Here is a 19,460-nt window from a genome sequence, read left to right on the forward strand (position 1 = left end):
AAAATTCAGAACCTGTTGTTTGATAACATTCTTATGACCCAGACCTTTCCTGACTCTTGGAGTCTGTCTTATGTTCTTCCAATTTATAACAAAGGTTTAAGAAGTAATCTGACAAGTTATAGGCCAATTGCTATAAGTGATGCTGATTCTAAAATCTTTGCGTCCTTGGTATTAATTGACATCCAGAAATGGATAGATACAAATGACATTTTGAGTATCAACTAGACAGGATTTAAGAAAGGTATGGGAACAGACTGTGGGGGACTGATTCTCACTTCCTTTCAAAGAGACACCATGGAAAAAAGGAGCTCAGCCTGTTTTTATGACCTCAATGGATCTTAGTATGGCATTTGATAGGGTCGATAGATCGACCCTATGGAAAATGTTAAATGCAATGGGTATGGCATACAGTGTGTTAAACATCATAATTGCTTTGTACTCACATACTAGTATTCAAGTAGGACTGAACTCAGAAGGGCTGTTAACAAGAAAAATTGATATTCTTAATGGATTGAGCACCCACCCTTTTCATCCTATACACACCGGGTGCTGGAAGGGCTCTCAAAAATAAGGGATTAGTTTCCCCAAAATTTGGAGGCTCTTCGATTGAGGGGATCTCATACGCCGATGATTTTCTTTTACTAGACTGTACAAAAGTTGGGCTCCAACATATAATAAATACATTTGTGGAATATATAAAAGTTCTAAAGCTTCAAATCAATCCGACTAAAACTGTCATCGTGCATTTAGGCCAAAGTACAAAAACACAATTTAAATTATCCTGGTGTTGTGAAGGGAAGCAAGTTAAGCTATCCAATACCATGGGTCATTTGGGTTATGTAATCTCAGATATAGGCTCAGTAAGTATTGCAAAAAATCTGATAAAGACGAAAGCTGAAACTGCACTCAGCCAAGTGAGAATAATTGAACACAAATTCAGAACATTTTCCTTAGTTCCTTTGAGAGAATTTTATAGGATGAAGATTGTCCCTCGTCCCTTGTATAGTTCCGAGTTTTGGTCATATCAATTTCTAGAATATTTGAAAGGTATAGAAAGTCTAATTTGGAAAGGGGTATTATTTTTTCTACCAAAAGTGTGCCTATGGAAATAATTAGATATGAAATAGGTCTACAGTCATTGAAATCTTAAGTCCTTTGGAAAAAAGCCCAACTTCTTAGGAAGTGTTTAACGTCTAAGCAGAAGGATTTGTATGCTATAGCTGTGGCGGATAAAAAAGGGTTATTTATGTTGAAGCTGAACCAGGAGGTGGAATCTGTATTATGTACTTTGGGATTGTCTATTACCACACTTTTAAACAGACCATCAAAAGTGAGAGATTTAATTAAGTGCCATGATTGGTGTGTTAATAATGAAATAATTTACAATTCAAGGATCTTTAATCAAGTTTGCTCATTATGGAAATTCTAACCAGTTTTAGAAGTGTAAAATATCATAGTAAGTCTTTTCGAAATCAAATCATGAGATTTAGAGCCAATGTTATGCTGACTAATGAAATTTCAAACATTAGAAAAAATAACTGACAACATTAAATGGTGTAGATTCTGTGAGGTGGAAGGAGAAGTGGAAACGTTACAACATCTATTATTAATTTGTCCAGTGCTTCTACTACAAAGAATTTTATATTTTTCACAGTTTGTGGCATCAATTAATTTGGTTAATAGGAACATTTTATGGTATCAAATGCTTCATGGTCAGAGTGTGTCAATGAAACTTCGATTAATAGCATATCTCAAAAATGTGTGTGGTTTAACATAAAAACATATAGCTGAAGTTAAAATGATTATACTGAGATTACTGTTGAAGGATTGGTTCTATAGAAAAATGGTGTAGGTTGTAGATAGTGTTTCATCAACAGAACTTCTAAGAATGTACAACACGAAGATCCTAAATGTTTTTATATATAGTTTATGTATTGATTTTGTTATTCATATGTCGATGTTTTAAATTTTGAAGAAGGGTGTCATTGAGAGTATTGAGTTATTGTTTTGTTAGGTTGGTTGTATAGGGATGGTAATAGATCTAAAATTGTAAGTTTAATATGCTTTGCTGTTGATATTTCTGTAATTAATTGCTGCTATGTGTATGTTGGCGTATGTATAATTAGAACATTTGATAATTTAGGATTAGGTTTGTTCGCAATATAGTATTGTACTGTTTTGAATTAATAGTTTTTTATGATTTGTATAAGAATGTAATTTGATTATGAATTGATTTTTTTTACGCTGTGTATATTTTGCAAAAGTTTGTATGAACTAAATGCAAATAAATAAAAAGCAGGAGGAGGGAAGGTCAGGGGGAGGGTAGGAGGCAACCAAGACAATCACAGGGGGCAAGGGGGTGGGTGGTGGGTACAAACACAATCACGGGGGCAAGGGGATGGGTGGGGGTCAAAACACAGTCACAGGGGGCATGTGGGTGGGTGGGGTCCACAGGCAAAGTCAGGGGGGCATGGGGGTGGGTGGTGGTAAAAAAACAGTCAAGGGGGCATGGGGTGGGTGGGGGTCACAAAACAGTCACAGGCCTGGTGGGTGGGGGCAAAACACAGTCACACGGGCAGGGGGTGGGTGGGGGCAAAACCACAGTCACACGAGGCATGGGGGTGTGTGGGAGGCACAAACACAGTAATGGGGCAGGGTTTGGATGGGGGTCAAAACCACAGTCATGGGAGGCAAGGGGGTCGGTGAGGGGCTTACAAACTCAGTCACGGGGCATGGAGGTGGGTGGGGGGCAAAACGCTGCAAAGGGGGCAGGGAGGTAGGTGGGAGCAACAACACAGTCATGGGCCTGGTGGGTGGGGGGCAAAGCACAGTCACGGGGCAAAGGGATGAGTGAGGGGCAACACACAATCATGGGAGCATGGGGGTTGATGGGGGCAAAACACGGTCACGGGGGAATGGGGGTGGCTGAGGGGCAAACACAGTCACAGGGGCATGGGGTGGGTGGGGGGCACCAACACAGTCATGGCGGCAAGGAGGTGGTTGGGAGGGAGCAACACAGTCACAGGGGGCATGGGAGTGCAATCACAGTCACAGGAGGCATGGGGGTGGGTGGGGGCACAGAAGGTCATGGGAGGCAAGGGGGTGGGGGTAAAACACAGTCACATGGGGTGGGTCAGGGGCCGAAACCGTCACCAGGGAAAGGGGGCAGGTGGGGGCACCAACACTGTCATGGGTGCATGGGGTGGGTGTGGGGCACAAGCAGTCACGGGAGGCAAGGGGGTGGGTGGGGGGCAAAACACAGTCACTGGGGCATGGGGTGGGTGGAAGTCACAAACAGTCACGGGAGGCAAGGGGGCAATAAGGGGGCTGAACACAGTCATGGGGGCATGGGGGTTGGTGGGGGCCACAAATAGTCATGGGAGGCAAGGGGGTGGGTGGGGGTCAAAACACAGTCACGGTGGCATGAGGGTGGGTGGGGTGCACAAACACAGTCACAGGAGGTAAGGGGGTGGGTGAGGGCACAGTCACTGGGACAAGGTGGTGGGTGGGGGGCAAAACACAGTCACGGGAGGCAAGGGGGTGGGTGGGGAGCACAAACAAAGTCACGGGAGGCAAGGGGGTAGGTGGGGGTACAAACAGTCATGGGAGTCAAGGTGGTGGGTGGGGGCCAAACCAAAGTCACGGGAGGCAAGGGGTGGGAGGGGGTAAAAAAGTCACTGGGGCATGGGGGTGGGTGGGGGTCAAAACACAGTCACGGGAGGCAAGGGGGTGGGTGGGGGGCACAAACACAGTCATGGGAGGCATGGGGGTTGGTGGGGGGCACAAACACAGTAACGTGAGGCAAGGGGGTGGGTGGGGGGCACAAATACAGTCACGGGAGGCAAGGGGGTGGGGGCAAAACACAGTCACGGGGACATGGGGGTGGGTGAAGGGCACAAACACAGTGAAGGGGGCAAGGGGGTGGGTGGGGGGCACCAACAGTGTCACAGGAGGCAAGGTGGTTGTTGGGGGGAAAAACACATTCACTAGGGGCATGAAATGGGGAACACAAACAGTCATGGGAGGCAAGGGGTTGGGAGGGGGGCAAAAAACAGTCAAGGGGGCATGGGGGTGGGTGGGGGACACAAACACAGTCATTGGAGGCAAGGCGGTTGGTGGGGGGCAAACACAGTCAAGGAACAAAGTATGTCGGTGAGTTGGGGAGGCCGATACATGACCGGTCTGTGTTGAAGACAAGGTTGCAAGCCGCAACATTGTATGGTGAGTGCTAGAACGAACATTGTTAAAACACATGTGATAAGAGGTGCAAGTGAAATTAAACTGCTGAGTGATTGAACTTTGAAACAAGCTACACTACGTTTGACAGAGTGCTCCGGCACCGCGTGGGTGCTCAATCAAAGGTTTCTGTAAGGTACCCAGCTGAGGAGTGATGAAAGTAGATACATTTGATCCGAGCCCAGCCGAGGGAGATAATCGGAAAGTGAACGAATAAATGTGAATCTAAGTGGTCATGCGAGTGACGGGTCAAGCAAAATCTTGCGCACAATCGAAAGACTTCGATTTTTATGAAATAGAGAAAGTTTGGAAAAGTATGTGAATTTGGTCCGAGCTCAGCAGAGGGAGATCAATTTAAGGTTTTGTGTTTAAAGTGGATCTGAGCCCAGCAGAGGGGAATCTGGGGTGAATCGAAATCATCCAAGAAGTTGTACATAAGAATACTGAGGAGAAAGGAACTGTTGAATATTTGTTTTTCGTATCAAGCTTTTTTTAAGAGACTTTGGCTGATAAAGAGACTTTGGCACAGAAGGTCCTGATATTGAGATCTGAACTGCATCCTTGTGCTAGAGAAGCCAGAGACTGTGCTAAGCTCGAGTGTGCCACCTTGTCCCGTGCTGAAAACGTGGGGAAGGGAAGCCAACGGCTTGAATTTCCTGACATATCATTGCTTGAACATTTTTCTTTTACATAACATTGTTTCCCACACTATTTGTATTTAGAAGTAAGGATTGGCAATTGGTTTATTAGTATGGGCCCTTTCATTTTGACAGACTCGACTAGGACTGTGTTATTATTTGATGGTCGTAACTTGCTCCCATCTTTAGATTTAAGATTAAATAGACGTTTTTCAAACCTGATTGAAGTTCAATAAAGACCCTTAAACTGTGGTGACTTGTGTCTGTCTTACTGTTTGATACCATGCCTTCCTTACACAATGAACACAAGCGCCCTGTAGTCTCCCTCTGACATAAACAAAGGTTCACAAAAAATAGAGGGAAAGGAAAGGAGTCCAAGGGCAAGCCCTTAGCCTTACAGAGATGTGGCCCTGCAATGCACCAATTCAAGTAAACATTAAATAAACAAAAAGAAAAAGGAAGATATATACATTCTTTGAAACTGCATCTACAGACAGCACATTGTGACCCAATCTCAGCAATGCTACAGAATTTATTGACTCTTATATAAAGTTCTCAAAACCTTTTATTGAAATTAATAAAACACGCGAGCACATCTCATCAATTGTGCCAAAAAAAGAGCAGCCCAATCCACAAAGGACATTTGAATGGGTGCATCTTATATGCGCCCATTCAGATGTCCCTTTTCACCTCTTTGCACTTTTTTTTGCACAAATCAGGGGGCATTTCAAAGCAACGACATCCCTTATAACATGTTCAGCGACCATGTTGTAAGGGATATTCAAAATTGTAATGATACCCTTACTCAATAGAATATTTCAAATAAATGAATGATCGTTGCTTTGATTTTTAATATAGGGGCTGGGATACCCAGAGGGAACCACAAATGAGTGAAAAGAAAATGAGTACCTCAATGTGGTTTTCCTGTTTTTAGAGCTTGAGTAGCTCAATTGCTGTGGTTGTTGTGTCTTTTTATTTCACTCGTTTCTATAAAAAGAACACAGACCTTTTTCTATCCACTATCATAGATAGACAGCCCACCACTGTACCAAATGGAAAGGTGATGTGCCCTGAGGGACAGGTACCTCTCTCTTGTCTCTTTGTGAAAGAAGTATTGTGACCTTTGATGTCTGTAAAACCTAATATGGGTGGTTCTCTGTCCATTTTTTGTGTCAAGTGACGACCAGAAGACACACAATGCTAGGTTGAGCAGTGTGATAAAAGCATTAGTCGAGAGGGGCCTCACCTTAAGCAAAGAGAAATGTAAATTCAATTGAAAGGAAGATGGCGATTTAGGGCACACGCTATAGGCCGAGGGAATTAACCTGAAACGAGGATTGGTGAATAACATTAAAGAAACTCCTGAATCAAAGGAATAAGAAAAGTTGCGTTCCTTTATATGAATGCAGAATATTATTCAAAATTCATATCGACCTTTGCAGACGAAACAGTGAATATGAGATTTCTGCTGAAGCATAGGTCTAAATATGAATGGAATGGAGAATGTGTCAAAGAGTTTGAGACGATCAAAGCTGCTCTAGACGAGACACTATCACTGAAGAATTTTAAAGTTGGGAAGCGAACAGTTCCAACAAGAGATGCCAGCTACAAAAGCTTAGTTGATGGTACAAGTGAAAGGAGATGAAGAACTCATCATAGCATTTGTTTTGCGGCTTCTTAAGGGTTGCAGAAGCAAATTATTCAACCATTGAGAAGGAACTCCTTGCTATTAAGTGGTCAACAGAAACATTTAGACCATTTCCGTGGGGATCAAAATGTATTGTTCGAACAGACCACGAACCGCAAACCACTAAGATAGAATACAAAAGAAAGGATTTGACAAAGTTTCGATGAGGATAGGAAAATGGGTGCTATCCCTCCAGGAATACGCCTTTCATGTGGAATATGTTCCTGATAAAAAAGTATACCTGCTGACTCTTAGTCCTGTTTGGTTACGAATGAAGAAAACAGGAGAGAATACGAAGGAGATGAAGAAAAATAATGTATTCTAAACATTCAACAAACAATGATTTCTAAGGATGAGTGGAATGTCAGTGTAGAGAAAGATGAAGTTCTAGGAAAAGTTAGGAGTGAGATGAAGGAGAAGGGAACCATTTCGAAGGAGTGTGTAGCAGGAACAAATTTAGAAGGATTGTGGATTATTAGGGATGAGTTTCATATGAATGGAGATTATGTCATGAGGGGTGATAGGATAATACCTCCTTGTGGAGTAAGGAACAGGATTGTAAAAGTCACTCATTATTACCATCTGGGCAATACTAAGATGAAGCACACTGTTTGTGCTGAGTATTGGTAGCCAGGATGTTATTTGGAGATAGAAAGAGTATTGAGGTACTGCATTTTCTGTGGTTTGAGTGAGAAAAACCTCATGTCAAGAGAAACTCCCATGACTCTTGTTCCCATTCCGCGTATGCCTTGGGAAAGAGTAGGTATGGATATCGGTGGACCGATCCAATTTCAAAATTGGTGAAGGTGAGAATAACCAGGAACATAACAAGAGAAGTGATGCATTTTATGGAAGAAGTGTTCAAACGGGAAGGGTATCAGTGTGAAAAACTGACAAACAATGGGGTACAGTTTAAGCCAATGAGATGACAATGGTATAGAGCATATTCACGTCCAAAGTAGGGATGGAATGGGAGGTGACAGTGGGGATTGTGATGAGGTAGGAGAATGTAGAATGAAGGGAGAGAAGTTGAAAAACTGGATTGGAGTGGGCGTGGGCTGTGATCTGCTTCTGGGGTATCAATGTAATAATAATTGAAGAAAATAAATACCTTTGTTGTACTGCGTCTGCAGAGTCATGATATTACATAAGGTGCAGAGACAATTCTTGCTAGTTCTGATTCCCTGACGACTGCAAGCATTTGTAATAGTAAAGCAGACCATGGTTGTAATAAAGAATGCCTACAGGCTGCAAAGGGGATAATGTGAGGCCCGTTTCACCACACTGTAGTAAAGTGGTAGTGGTGGATGGCTACCCTGAAAAAGCAGGTGAGCTATTGCCACTGCAGGGATATCAGTGAGAGCTCTAGGGCCCCCCTGGCAGCAAGGGGTAGGGCTTTACACTGGTAGTGGTGCCTACATTATATAAAATTGACAAACTCCCAAAAATGTTTTACAGTGCACTACTATCAGACCATAAATCTCATGAAATATCAGTTCCATAAAAAAAGGCTTCACTAAGGCACATAACATCAAGCAAAAGCTTTGAGAATAATTAATTCTCAAAAAAGTAATCTTGTCTAATAAACATTAGCCTTCAAATGTTTTACTATTTAAAAATCCAACAAAGATGTGCATGACATTGCAAAGTCTGCAGCATGTGCTTACATTGGTCTTTTAGCGAAGCTTGCGCATGAATCTAATCAGTCCCTAAATGGCTATTATTGTCATTTATCTAAGTACTTTTGAAAAATCACACATTGAAAAAAATCAGAATGATACTGGGATACGTGGCTATTCCTGCTCTGAATCAGAGGACAATTATCCTCAAGATTTCGATTGAGGTGTGCTGAATTGGAAACACCTCATTTTGTACCTCCTGTGTGCATTGGATAGGAGATGGTGTGGCTCAAGTCAATACATGTGCCAGAAAATTGGTTGTTTGTCCTGAAGAAGGTTGCCATACAAAGAGAGTACTATTGATGATGCTCGCTGAGAGCAACTGAAACACATGTCGATGTGAGAATCTGTGGGAACAATACAACACATACGTTTTTGATACCCCAAAGTGATGGGGATTTCTCTTAATGAATTGCAATTGTACAAAGACGCAACAGATACATGACTGTTCTTTTATGTATAGACCAGTTTTCAAAGAATGAATTGTTTATGAGAGGTTGATGATGACAGTATGAATGTGAATGAGTGAAAATGAATGAGCCACAATGTTTTATTGAATGTTTAATACTTGTTTTAGATGTACATATTTTGGAATAAAATATAAAGTCTTGGGAATCTAAACCAAGCTCAGAAATTGTTTGTGTATCCCGTCATCCTTGCTTTGTCTACTAGTTCATCCCCCTGTTGTTTCCGACTGGGTAGTGATGGTACAGCAACGCTGGGGATGGTTCTAGTTGAGACCCAGACATTTGCAAGGACCGTTGTGTGACGAAGGCTGCAGGATTTGTCCACATTTTTGTGCCAAACAGCATCCCCAAAAAGGGCACAGGGACACAGTATTGTGTCCCTGTGTGCCACCTGCACAGTGTCTACTCCTATAAGGCATGGGGGACTAGGGCTTTGTGACATGTCAGGGACTCTACGGGACACGTGACATGTATAATTGCACCCAAGAGCCCCCAGCAGAAAATTGTTTGAAAAGAGCACAGCCGACTGAACCAGTGAGGCACATGTTATCAACCTTCACAAATTCAAAGGGAATAGGGTCAGTTGGCACTCATTTCCCTTTCCTTTGCCTGCCAACCTGGAAGGGCTGGAAGGCAAAAGAAGGGGAAATGAGTGCCAACTGTTCACCAATATTACCCTCCTCTCCACTATTGCCACCTAATATAAGGTCCTACAGAATTGTTAATACATTATATGCACAGTTCCTTGAATCTTCAGATCCAATCCAGGTTTCGGGGGTCTTCCTTCAGCACCCGCCAATTACCAGAAAGTTTTCAGCCGCTCCACTGTCATGACCATAGGACCGTCTCTAGAAAACATATCATTAAACCCAGTTCAAGCACTACCTCCCATACAAGATCCCTTGAAAAAGAGGCATACCACATTTGCATACCTCCACCTCAGCAGAACATCAGGAAACAAATAATCGCTTTTATCCTACACACACAAGTAATGACTAGACACACACTGTAACAAGATTCAACTATTAAGGCATACTAAAGTATCTTAATTGGCATTCCCAAGATAGAAACGATTTATGCATGCCATTTCAATCTCAAAGCAGAGTACATTCTTTGTGACACCCACACAGACAGACCATAAAACTCATTGTGGAGAAGGCAACACTCTAATCAGGTACACCTGCCACATTCAACCAACAAAAACACCCCACTACACCTGCCCCCACAATCAGCCACTATTGTAACCACACAACCATCTCAAAGGTCTGTTGATGTGATGAAGCCAGACTCTGATAGTTTCATCCTGCTTCCCCTTGTCTCCTGAACCTCTACACCGGTCATAGTTGCTAATAGCCAATCCTCTTTAGAGGACCAGGGAACACCAGATTACACCCATCTGGTTGCATTGCCATGAAATAACTCATCCCCACCCCACACTTTACCATCTATAATTGGCAAAGGCAACTTCAAAAAATGCTTTACAAACCCATCAGGAGATTCCCCATCATTGGACCTAAACTTTGTGCACAAAATTATACCACAGACACAGAATACTACACAACAAAACTGGATATCTGGGAAAATATCCTAAATACAAGCATCCAAAACCATACTAGCTGATGCATCCAATGAAGCGTTACAGCCATTACCTTGCAATGCAAAACACCAACAACAAAAAAAATCACACTCATTCACGCACTTTATATAAACTTTCTGGCAATTTTGCATATGATTGTGCTCCTCTAACCAATATCTTGAACCAGGTAAAGACTTGAATGTGTACTAATTGACACAGTCTTAATATCACCAAGATGGAACTTCTCCCGGGCTATCCACGCTCCCTGCCTCAGCCGTAATCCTCTCCCAACTCTTTTTAGTTTTGACTGCAGCCTCCTTCCTTGACTCAACGCCCTTGTCAGGTCCAAGACTTCAGGGCAATCACGTTCTTAGGAACCCGTTCTTAACACAAGATCATTACATTTCCATGCCATTGACATCCATGATTACATTCTAGAACAGAATATCAACCTATCAATTCTTTAATGGCCCCACAATTGATCTGACAGTACCAGACAACTATGTGCTCTTCTCCCAAAATCGAGCAACCGGTAATGGGGGGTGCCGAGGGGGTCACGATCATAGCGAGGAAAGAATTACAACTCTATGAAATCCCTATCAACTGCTCAGGGTGTGTTATGTTATGTTATTTCACTTCTTAAGCGCCAAAGCCCGAGGACATCCACCTTAAGTGTACCCCCACCCACACCTCATGTAGAAATATTCTCCTTGTGTATCGTCCTCCAGACAATATGCCTAACTTTAACGAACAGTTCATCCAAATACTGCAACCCCTAAATAAACCAGGCAGTGCTACTCTAGTCCTCAGAGACTTCAATCGCTGGGGTGGAGATACCCTAGACCCTGAAGCAATCAATCTACAAATGAGTCTACACAACTGCGATCTTACTGTACTAAACCAGGACCCCACCCATAACAAGGGTAACAGTCTAGATTGGGTGATCAGCCGGAACCTAGATGTCAGAATTACAGGAACAAGGCCTTGCATTTGGTCTGACCACTTCTTCATCGAATTTCAAACCCACCCCCTGCAACTGCTAAAAAAAACGCCTACAGAGTAGGAATTTTAAAAAGATCACTACCTCTACCTGTAGAGGTTGAAGATCACTACCTCTAGAGGTAGAAGATCACTACCTCTAGCCTTGCTGAATGGATCACCCAGTTATTTAGGGATACCACTGATGACTGCCCCAATGCCCTTGCAGCCTCCTACAAGCTGCATATGACTTGCATGCTCAATAGGCTCGCGCCAACCAAAACGATCACAGTGAGCGAAGGAAACTCACATAATAATTGGTATATACACACATTTGATGAACTTAAGAAGAAAAAGAGACAAGCTGAACGTGTGTGGCTAAAAATCAAATCCCATCACCATAAAGCAAACTGGAAAGGTTTGGCGGAAACCTATAAAACAGCCCTCTACGACACCAAGAAGAATTTCTTAAAAGAATAAATAGCAAGCGCCGAGATTTGCCCCAAACAACTGTTCAATATTCTGAAAATGTGTGAGAAACCTAAAATCCAATATTTATGCTCACAAAAAAAGACTGTTACTACAAGGTGCAGTGAGCCTTTACAGACAAAACTCTAGCCTCATGGGATAAAATAAAGTCTAACTCCAAAATCTCCCCAGTCTGCACTACCCAGACCTCCCCAGGGCTAGACAAACTGGAACAGGCAGCAAAACATCCTGCCTTTTTTTTAAAGACTATTATTGCTCCCAAACTAATGGAGGCCCTCATGAACATGCACCCCACTTTCTGCCCTGGGGATGTCCTACCTTCTAAGCTTATCTTAGACAATAAAATGTTTTTTGCCCCTTTTCTCTCCCTCTTTGTAAACTCCTCCTTCAAACACAATATAGTCCCTGACTGTATTAAAGAAGTAACCATCATGCACCTTATTAAGGAAGCTGGGCTCAGTCCAGAAGACACTGCTAACCTCTGACCTATCACCAACTCTTTCTTTCTTCTGCTTCTGAGGATGGTGGACAAAATCAGCACCAGGCAGTACCAAGGCTTTCTAGATCAACACACCATTCCAATGCCTAGGCAGTCCGGTTTTAGGGCCCACCATAGCACCGATAGTACCCTGTTGGACCTTCAAACCAATATGCTTGATATGATCGATAACAACAGGTGTGGTCTATTGGTGTTACTGGATCTGTCTGCGGCGTTCCACCTGCTAGATTATGACATTTTTCTTTTAACACTCGAAAGGGTGGGCATATGCTCTTGCCAAGCTATATCATGGATCCACTCTTTTCTATCTGGTAGGGCTTCGACAGTGCACTGGGGCAGCTCCTGCTCAGATCCCATCACCATCTGCTGCAGAGTTCCCCAGGGAGCTTGCCTGTGTCCAGCACTTTTCAATGTATATCCTAAGCCACTGTGTGACCTGCTGGTTAAGACTAGTGCCCAATTGTCAAATTACTCTGATGACACTCAACTCTTGCTCACCCTACATGGCGATTATGACCTCGACTCCACCAAACTTAACACTATCTATCGTGAGGTTAAGCAGTGGATGACTATACATCAGATGTGTTTAAATAAGTCGAAGACCGAGCTCCTACTCTTCGGCCCACAACACGCTAGATCAAAACTGAACCCTTGCTATGCTAATTTCAAGATTGAGAGTTGTACCATCCCGACTCTTAGCAAGGTCAAAACCCTGGGTACCTACCTGGATTCCTCTTTGAGCTCTGACACCCAGGTTAACAACCTAGTGAAGACCACGCACTACCATCTAAAACTGCTCAGGCAAGTCAAAACCCTAATTTCTGAGAAACATTGTGAAACCCTGGCCAGAGCTACAATCCTCTACCGACTCGATTATTGCAAATCGCTCTTGGAGGATGCAATTAAAAGGTAATACTTTCAAACTTCAGAAAGTCCAGAACCGCACAGTTTGTATCATTAAAAATGTGAGCCATAGCAAACACATCTCCGAGCATAGGAAACACCTCCATATGCTCCTGGTAAACTCCACAGTACCCTTCAAGATCCTCACCATGGTAAAGAAGTGTGTCTACAGCAAAGTGCCCACCTACCTGAAAGAGAAGGTAATAAACTACCATCCTCAGAGACTGCTTAGATCTAGCAACAGCTGACTACCGGGGTGCAACAAGCCCAACCGTGTCAGGGGAAATGGAACATCTTTTCCCTTCCTTGCAGCCTCAGCCTGGAACGTCCTCCCCCAAGCCCTAAAACAAGAAGAAGCCAGGCGGCCTTTCCGCAAACAACTAACAGTCACCCTATTTGAATAAATCTCCCACTATGTCTTGCTCATAGGTTGTCCTGTGTTCCTTTTTCGCCTACTGTGTTTTTTTGTTCGCACCCAGCTGCCTTTGGGTTTTCAGTGCGTAAGAAACAAATAAATAAACTAAATAAATACATAATCACAACCAGTAGCAACATTAGTACATTGCAAGTTATGTAATGTTATATTGATCTATACTGCACACCGCTACCATCCAAGGGCAGTCTCCAGGTGCTTGCGTGGCTCTGCAAGAGAAGTGGGCAGGGTATGGTAGTGGGGACAGGATGATAGGATAGATTCAGAACCAGGAGGAACTGGCGTCTGTGTGCGTTGTTTTGATTCGAGAGGCCCAGCCTATTGTAACCACATGGTAGGACTCAGTGCCTGGCATGTGTGCAGGTGTTTGTGTTGGGTGTGTGGGTCATATCGGGTTGGAGTGGAGTTGTAGTCGCATGCACTGGTTAGTTGTATCCATTAGGGCCCAGATTCGTGAATGACTGTTCAGCGTTTTATTGTGTAATGTTGGAGTTCCTATATGTAGTGTAGTTGGATTTATGGACTATGTGCAAGGGGTGTGTTCCTCTAATGTTACCTCCAGGGTATCAGAGGAGTTTAAGGAGTATGAGGATTAGATTAGTTCTTGGTGTGTCTATGTGTAGTACGGCTAGCTCCTAGTCGTGTGTATAGTGGCGTTGAATATGTTGGAGGTGCAGGAAGGGGGAAATTGGTTAGTATGTTGGTTAGTTTGACAGTGCCTCTGAAGTGTGTCTTTGGTTTCTGCTCAAGGGTACCTTCCCATGTTCTTGTGGGCGGTCCGTCGGCCTACCTCCTCTCCAAGCATGGGGCTGACTTCACCTAAGGGTTTCAGGGCAGCGTTGGTTGTACCGAATGTGTTCCTAATTTCTCGGCAGGGGTTATTTAGGGGGGTTTGTTTGGCCTCTTGTGCAGTTGCCTGCTGGGCTGGTGCGCAGCTGGTGTTTTAATAATGTTGTGGAAGTGGTGATCTACCCGGCGACTATAGTCATATGGTGAGTAATTGTTAGGGAGAGGCTTTGATTTAGTGGGTTGCCTGCCTGATATTTCCTGAATTGATGAACTGCGTGTGGGGTATCTTTCCATGGGTCTGTCTGATGATTGGGTGGGCTGCTCTTCTCAGTTCTCGCTACTTGTGGGTCATGACTGGGGTGGGGAAGGTGGGCAATGGGATGTTCTGGTGGTCCTTGATTTTGTCGCTGTAATCAGTGACTGCGTCCCTTGTTGTGTTTCATTGGTCTGCGTTGTCCTTTAGCGCTTGTCATTGTCTGCTTAGTAACCAGGTTTTTAGTTCTTTCCTGAAGGTGATGTGGTCTTCTGTGTTTCTTTGGGCATGGTGTTCCATGGGTTACCAATTAGGCATGAGAATGCTGTTCCTCCGAATGCCCTCTTTTCGTATTGTTTTGTCCCTATTTGTAGATCGTCGCTTGATCTTAGGTCCCTTCTTGGCTGGTAGCGGCAGATCTTGGCCTGGAGGAATTAGGCTCCTTGTCTGTGTAGGGATTCATGTGCAATTCAGAAGACTTTGAACTTGATGCATTTTTTTTACTGGTAGCAAATGGTGGCTTCTCAGAGCTGGAGTGATATGGTGTCTTCTGTTTAATACTGGGAGAATCCTGGGTGCAGTGTTTTGGACCTGTTGGAGTTTCTTGGTGAGCCTTTCCAGCATTCCTAGGTAGAGGCTATTTGCATAGTCAATTCTTGTTAGTATCAGGGATATGATTGTCAGGGTTCTGTGTAGAAAGGAGAGGAATGGGAGCAGTCCCCTGAGTACTTTTAGGAGATAGAAGCACTTTATGGTGATTGCACTGACTTGCGGTTCTTGGGATAGTCCATTGTCCATGAGTATTCCTAGGTTATTAGAGCTAACATTCTACCCCGTTTCATACAGGATTTCATTTCATGGGGACCCATCAGTGACTCATAATGGCATTTTCCTAAATAGACTTATGGAAAATGTAAAACACAACAATGGGTTATCATTATATATGGCTTCTTTAGACTACTCGTCAGTTTTGTGCACAGAGAACTCCTGTGGCAAAAATGTATGTTACGGGGAATTGATCAAGGCTTGTTAAAACAAATGGCCTTATTATACAAGTAAACTAAAGTAAAAATCTGGTTGGATGCAAACGGATCTACAACTAGTGACAATGGTGAGGATTTTGGATTACGTGAGGGTTGTGTCCTTGTACCAAAGTTGTTCATTCTGTACATAGAGGACATTGATAACAATTTTAGCAATATTAGCTTTCCCTCTCAATAAGGTAGTACGCAGTTACCATATCATGCTTAAGCCGACAACTTAGTTGTACTCGACCTTTCAAAGATAGTACTACAGAGGAGTGTAGATTCTGTGTGGGCTTACGCCGACAATTTAAGCAGTCAACTCGAAAAATGACTTGTTGAATCAGTAATGGTGACCTTGAAAGGGTTGACACGTTTTGGTATCTTGAAGTGAATGTATTCAAAGCAATGGACATATGTGCGAAAAGGTTAACACGGCAAGTAAATACATTTCATGATAGATTTTGGGGTTTTAGTATTCTCCCCATCATGAGCAGAGGGTGGACATAGCAGCAACAATTCTTAAGGGGATGTTCGATTTTTAGCTACTGTAGGAAGTAATTATGATTGATGCAGTGCAATAATTCAGAAGGATTATTGGTACTCAATAGACTGCTATGAGATATTACATATTTTACAGAACGAAGGTTGGGCACAGATTATCAATCTAAAGTAAAAACATTTTCTGTGTTCTCCTACAGTTCTATACCAGATTCCAACAGTACAGATTGAAATTATGACTGGTAAATAGAAGGATAAAGTTACATTCATAATAACTCAGCAATTGTGTCACAGTCCATGCTTCTGTCCTGTTCACAATTGGAAGCCCAGCATTTTAGTAGCGGGACTGAAAAGCACTCCAAACAGCTGTTGAGATTACAGTGGTGAGAAGCCCACTACAGATCTTGTGTGCTTGCTTGTTAACATAGCTACACCACCTTCTGCTGCAAGGGCTCAGTCTCCTTGAAATTAGGCAAACTGATGTTCTTATGACAAACGGTATAGTGGGATGGTGTGAATAGAAAAGAGTCATGGACTAAGAGTAACAGGCTCAATGAATGTTATTATGTCATACCCTAAGTAAATCCTGACGGTTTAATACTCGTAGGTGGGAAAATCCTCAGCACACGGAGAATAAGAAAATAAGGAGCAGTACAATCTGATGAGTTTCTTGTGACTTGCTTTTGACGTGTGAAAATAAAAACATGTCTGAAGGAGGACATTGCCACACCTTTACTCTGCCTGAATAAGCACAGGCATGTTCTCTGGAGGGGGTGAGCCATGCAATAGATAGTTTTGTTTACAAAGAACAATCCATCAGGCGATGGAAAGTACATTTAAGTACCGCCTTTGTAGATCACAAAAAAACAAGCATAAGACTGAGTTGTGAGTTGAAAACATCAGATAAAGTTAGAATCTCAGAGGGTGTTGTGCAAGTTGTAGCTGCTTCTCAGACGAGTACAAATGCAGATAAGTTACAAAAAAATGTGAGACAAATCTCTGCAATTAAGTTCAATTTTCATCACACCTTTGGAACAAATTTTTTCACTGCAATTTTTACCCAAGGTTGTAACAAAAAGTGTATTCCTTGGATCAGGTAGAGTAGCAAAATTAAATATGAAAAAAGGCCTACCAGAGATAGAAGCCACCCAATATTGGATGGGACTGCATTACAGTTCTGTGGTACTTGCCCCAAAAAAGCTCAAAAGCTTTCACAAACCACTGGATTCAATACTGTGACGGCCTGTATGAACAGAGATACTTGAATAGGAGGCAACTATATCGACCAGATACCTGGTTAGGATTTCAAGTTGAAAGCTACTAGCCAGGCATAAAAAGTCACTCACCCACTCAATTCTGCTCCAACACACCATTTACACACTGGAACTCAAATAACACTTGCCTTTGGCTAGTGGGAGGTGCACATTTTGAGCACTGCCATGGTGCTAAGGTGAACAATCTTTTAAACCCCAGGGATGCCATCTTAAACAATCTGTGCTGCCTACAAAACAAACAGAGTAGTTCTTATACTCAAGATCAGATAAACGCTTTGGTGACCTGACAAAAGGTGAACAGCAACATTCTGTACAAATCATCCATTTTATATTCACTCGAGTACAAATTATATCTCAAAAGTATCTAGAGTATGAAAAACAACAAATCACAAAGCTCTTGGTAATGTTCTTTCTGATGGATGTTGCTTCCTTGGATTCCTCATCTTTTATATTCTATTCCTGCACAGCTGAACTCTGGAAACGTTTCCACCATCAAGGGGCGCAGCACAACTCTGCTACAGCTGTACCTGATACCCCAACACACTGAACATGACGCCGGGACCAGTATATATCAAAGTACTGCACCACGTAACCTCAATTCAGCCTTTTCCCCTAGCACTCTGTTGCCGAGGGGCCACAGAACTATAAGAAGGTGTACTAGTTATCCACCAAGAAGTGCAGGTTGGGAGGGCGATGAGGAATTTTAGAGAGGAACGTCCATCAGAAAGAACATCACACCGAGTGTTAAGAAATGTTCTTCTAATGGATTCAATCCTCCCACAGATTACTGATCTACTAGTGGCGGCTGGTGAATTATTTTAACTGGAGGTGTGTAAATGTTTCCCCTGAATATGCGGCAGTCACCGAGTGTAGCGAGGAACACTGAACTAAGCAAAGGGAGTTTGCTGGGGTTCTCCCCCAAGATAGATTTCAAAAACACACTTCCTGTGAAACATCAGGTTAAAAGCCACAGTTTCCAATGGGTTTGGTAGGGCAGCACATGAAAATATCCAATCGATGCACGTTATCAACATTGCACAGGAGATTCTTTCAGCTCATTTTCATGATGCCTTTTCACACAAACATTTTCATGTTGTATGTGCCCATAAAGGTCCATGGAGGCTGCACCAATATATGCCAATGTTCCCATATGTTTTTTTTTTTTTATTGTGATATAACCAATTTAGGTTTTTTACACAAACTTCTTAATAACATTTTCTCATAATGCATTACAACAAATTCATACATTATCATACAATTTTCACATAAAAGATAATTGATCAATAACAATGAAATAAAATAAAATAAAATAAACATACCGACACATTTCCTACCCACATCAGCAAATAGTTTACCAGTATTTTTGTGGGATGAAACCTGTGTGTTGCAATACTCTTATGACATTTAATGTTAGTTTAGTCTCGTGGCCGGCAATCATTCTTTCCCAGAAGGCACTTGATGATAGCCGATCAAGTGTCCTGACTGAGTTACCCAAATATTTGACCCTACTGTCCCAGGTACCTTTGCAGAACCTCAGTAGATGCTTGAGCGTTTCTTTGCTAGGGTCTGTGCACTCCGTGCACAGACTCCTAGTTGCTTCTGTAAGTCCCCATTTGGTCAAAACTGAGCCTGTTTTGATCAAATTCAGACATACTCTCATGAAATTCTGCCTTCCTTTTACATCTGGGAACTTCGTTAGATACCTTCGAACAAAACCCTGCTTTTTCCCATACTTAAAAAAGGATGTAGGGATGGAAGATGACCTTACCGTACCTGATGTGGTAATCCAATCTCTTACTGCCAGTACTTTCTTGACCTTCAATGGATTTGTGATCAATGTATGTTTATCGTGTTCACAATAGATCAATAGATCTTCTGCTACCTGCTTAAGTTCTCTCGAGGTTAGGGAGGTGTCTAAATTCAAACTGTCAAGGAGGTCTTCGTACAATGTGTTTGTCATTGGCACCAAAATGGACCTATATAAGGAAAGCAGTTTCCACTCCGCTACGATCTTAAGGGATTTCCAACCTAATTCG

The 19,460-nt window shown here is 42.7% G+C and overlaps 1 protein-coding gene across 1 annotated transcript in view; it reads right to left on the minus strand.

Moving 5' to 3' along the window:
- Nucleotides 1-19,460, minus strand: part of TASP1 (taspase 1) — a 2,293,647-nt gene that overhangs the window by 229,731 nt on the left and 2,044,456 nt on the right. The gene's annotated exons all lie outside the window — the stretch shown is intronic.

This window comes from Ambystoma mexicanum, chromosome 4q (assembly GCF_040938575.1).
Source record: "Ambystoma mexicanum isolate Mex_15411 chromosome 4q, UKY_AmexF1_1, whole genome shotgun sequence".
NCBI lineage: Eukaryota > Metazoa > Chordata > Amphibia > Caudata > Ambystomatidae > Ambystoma > Ambystoma mexicanum.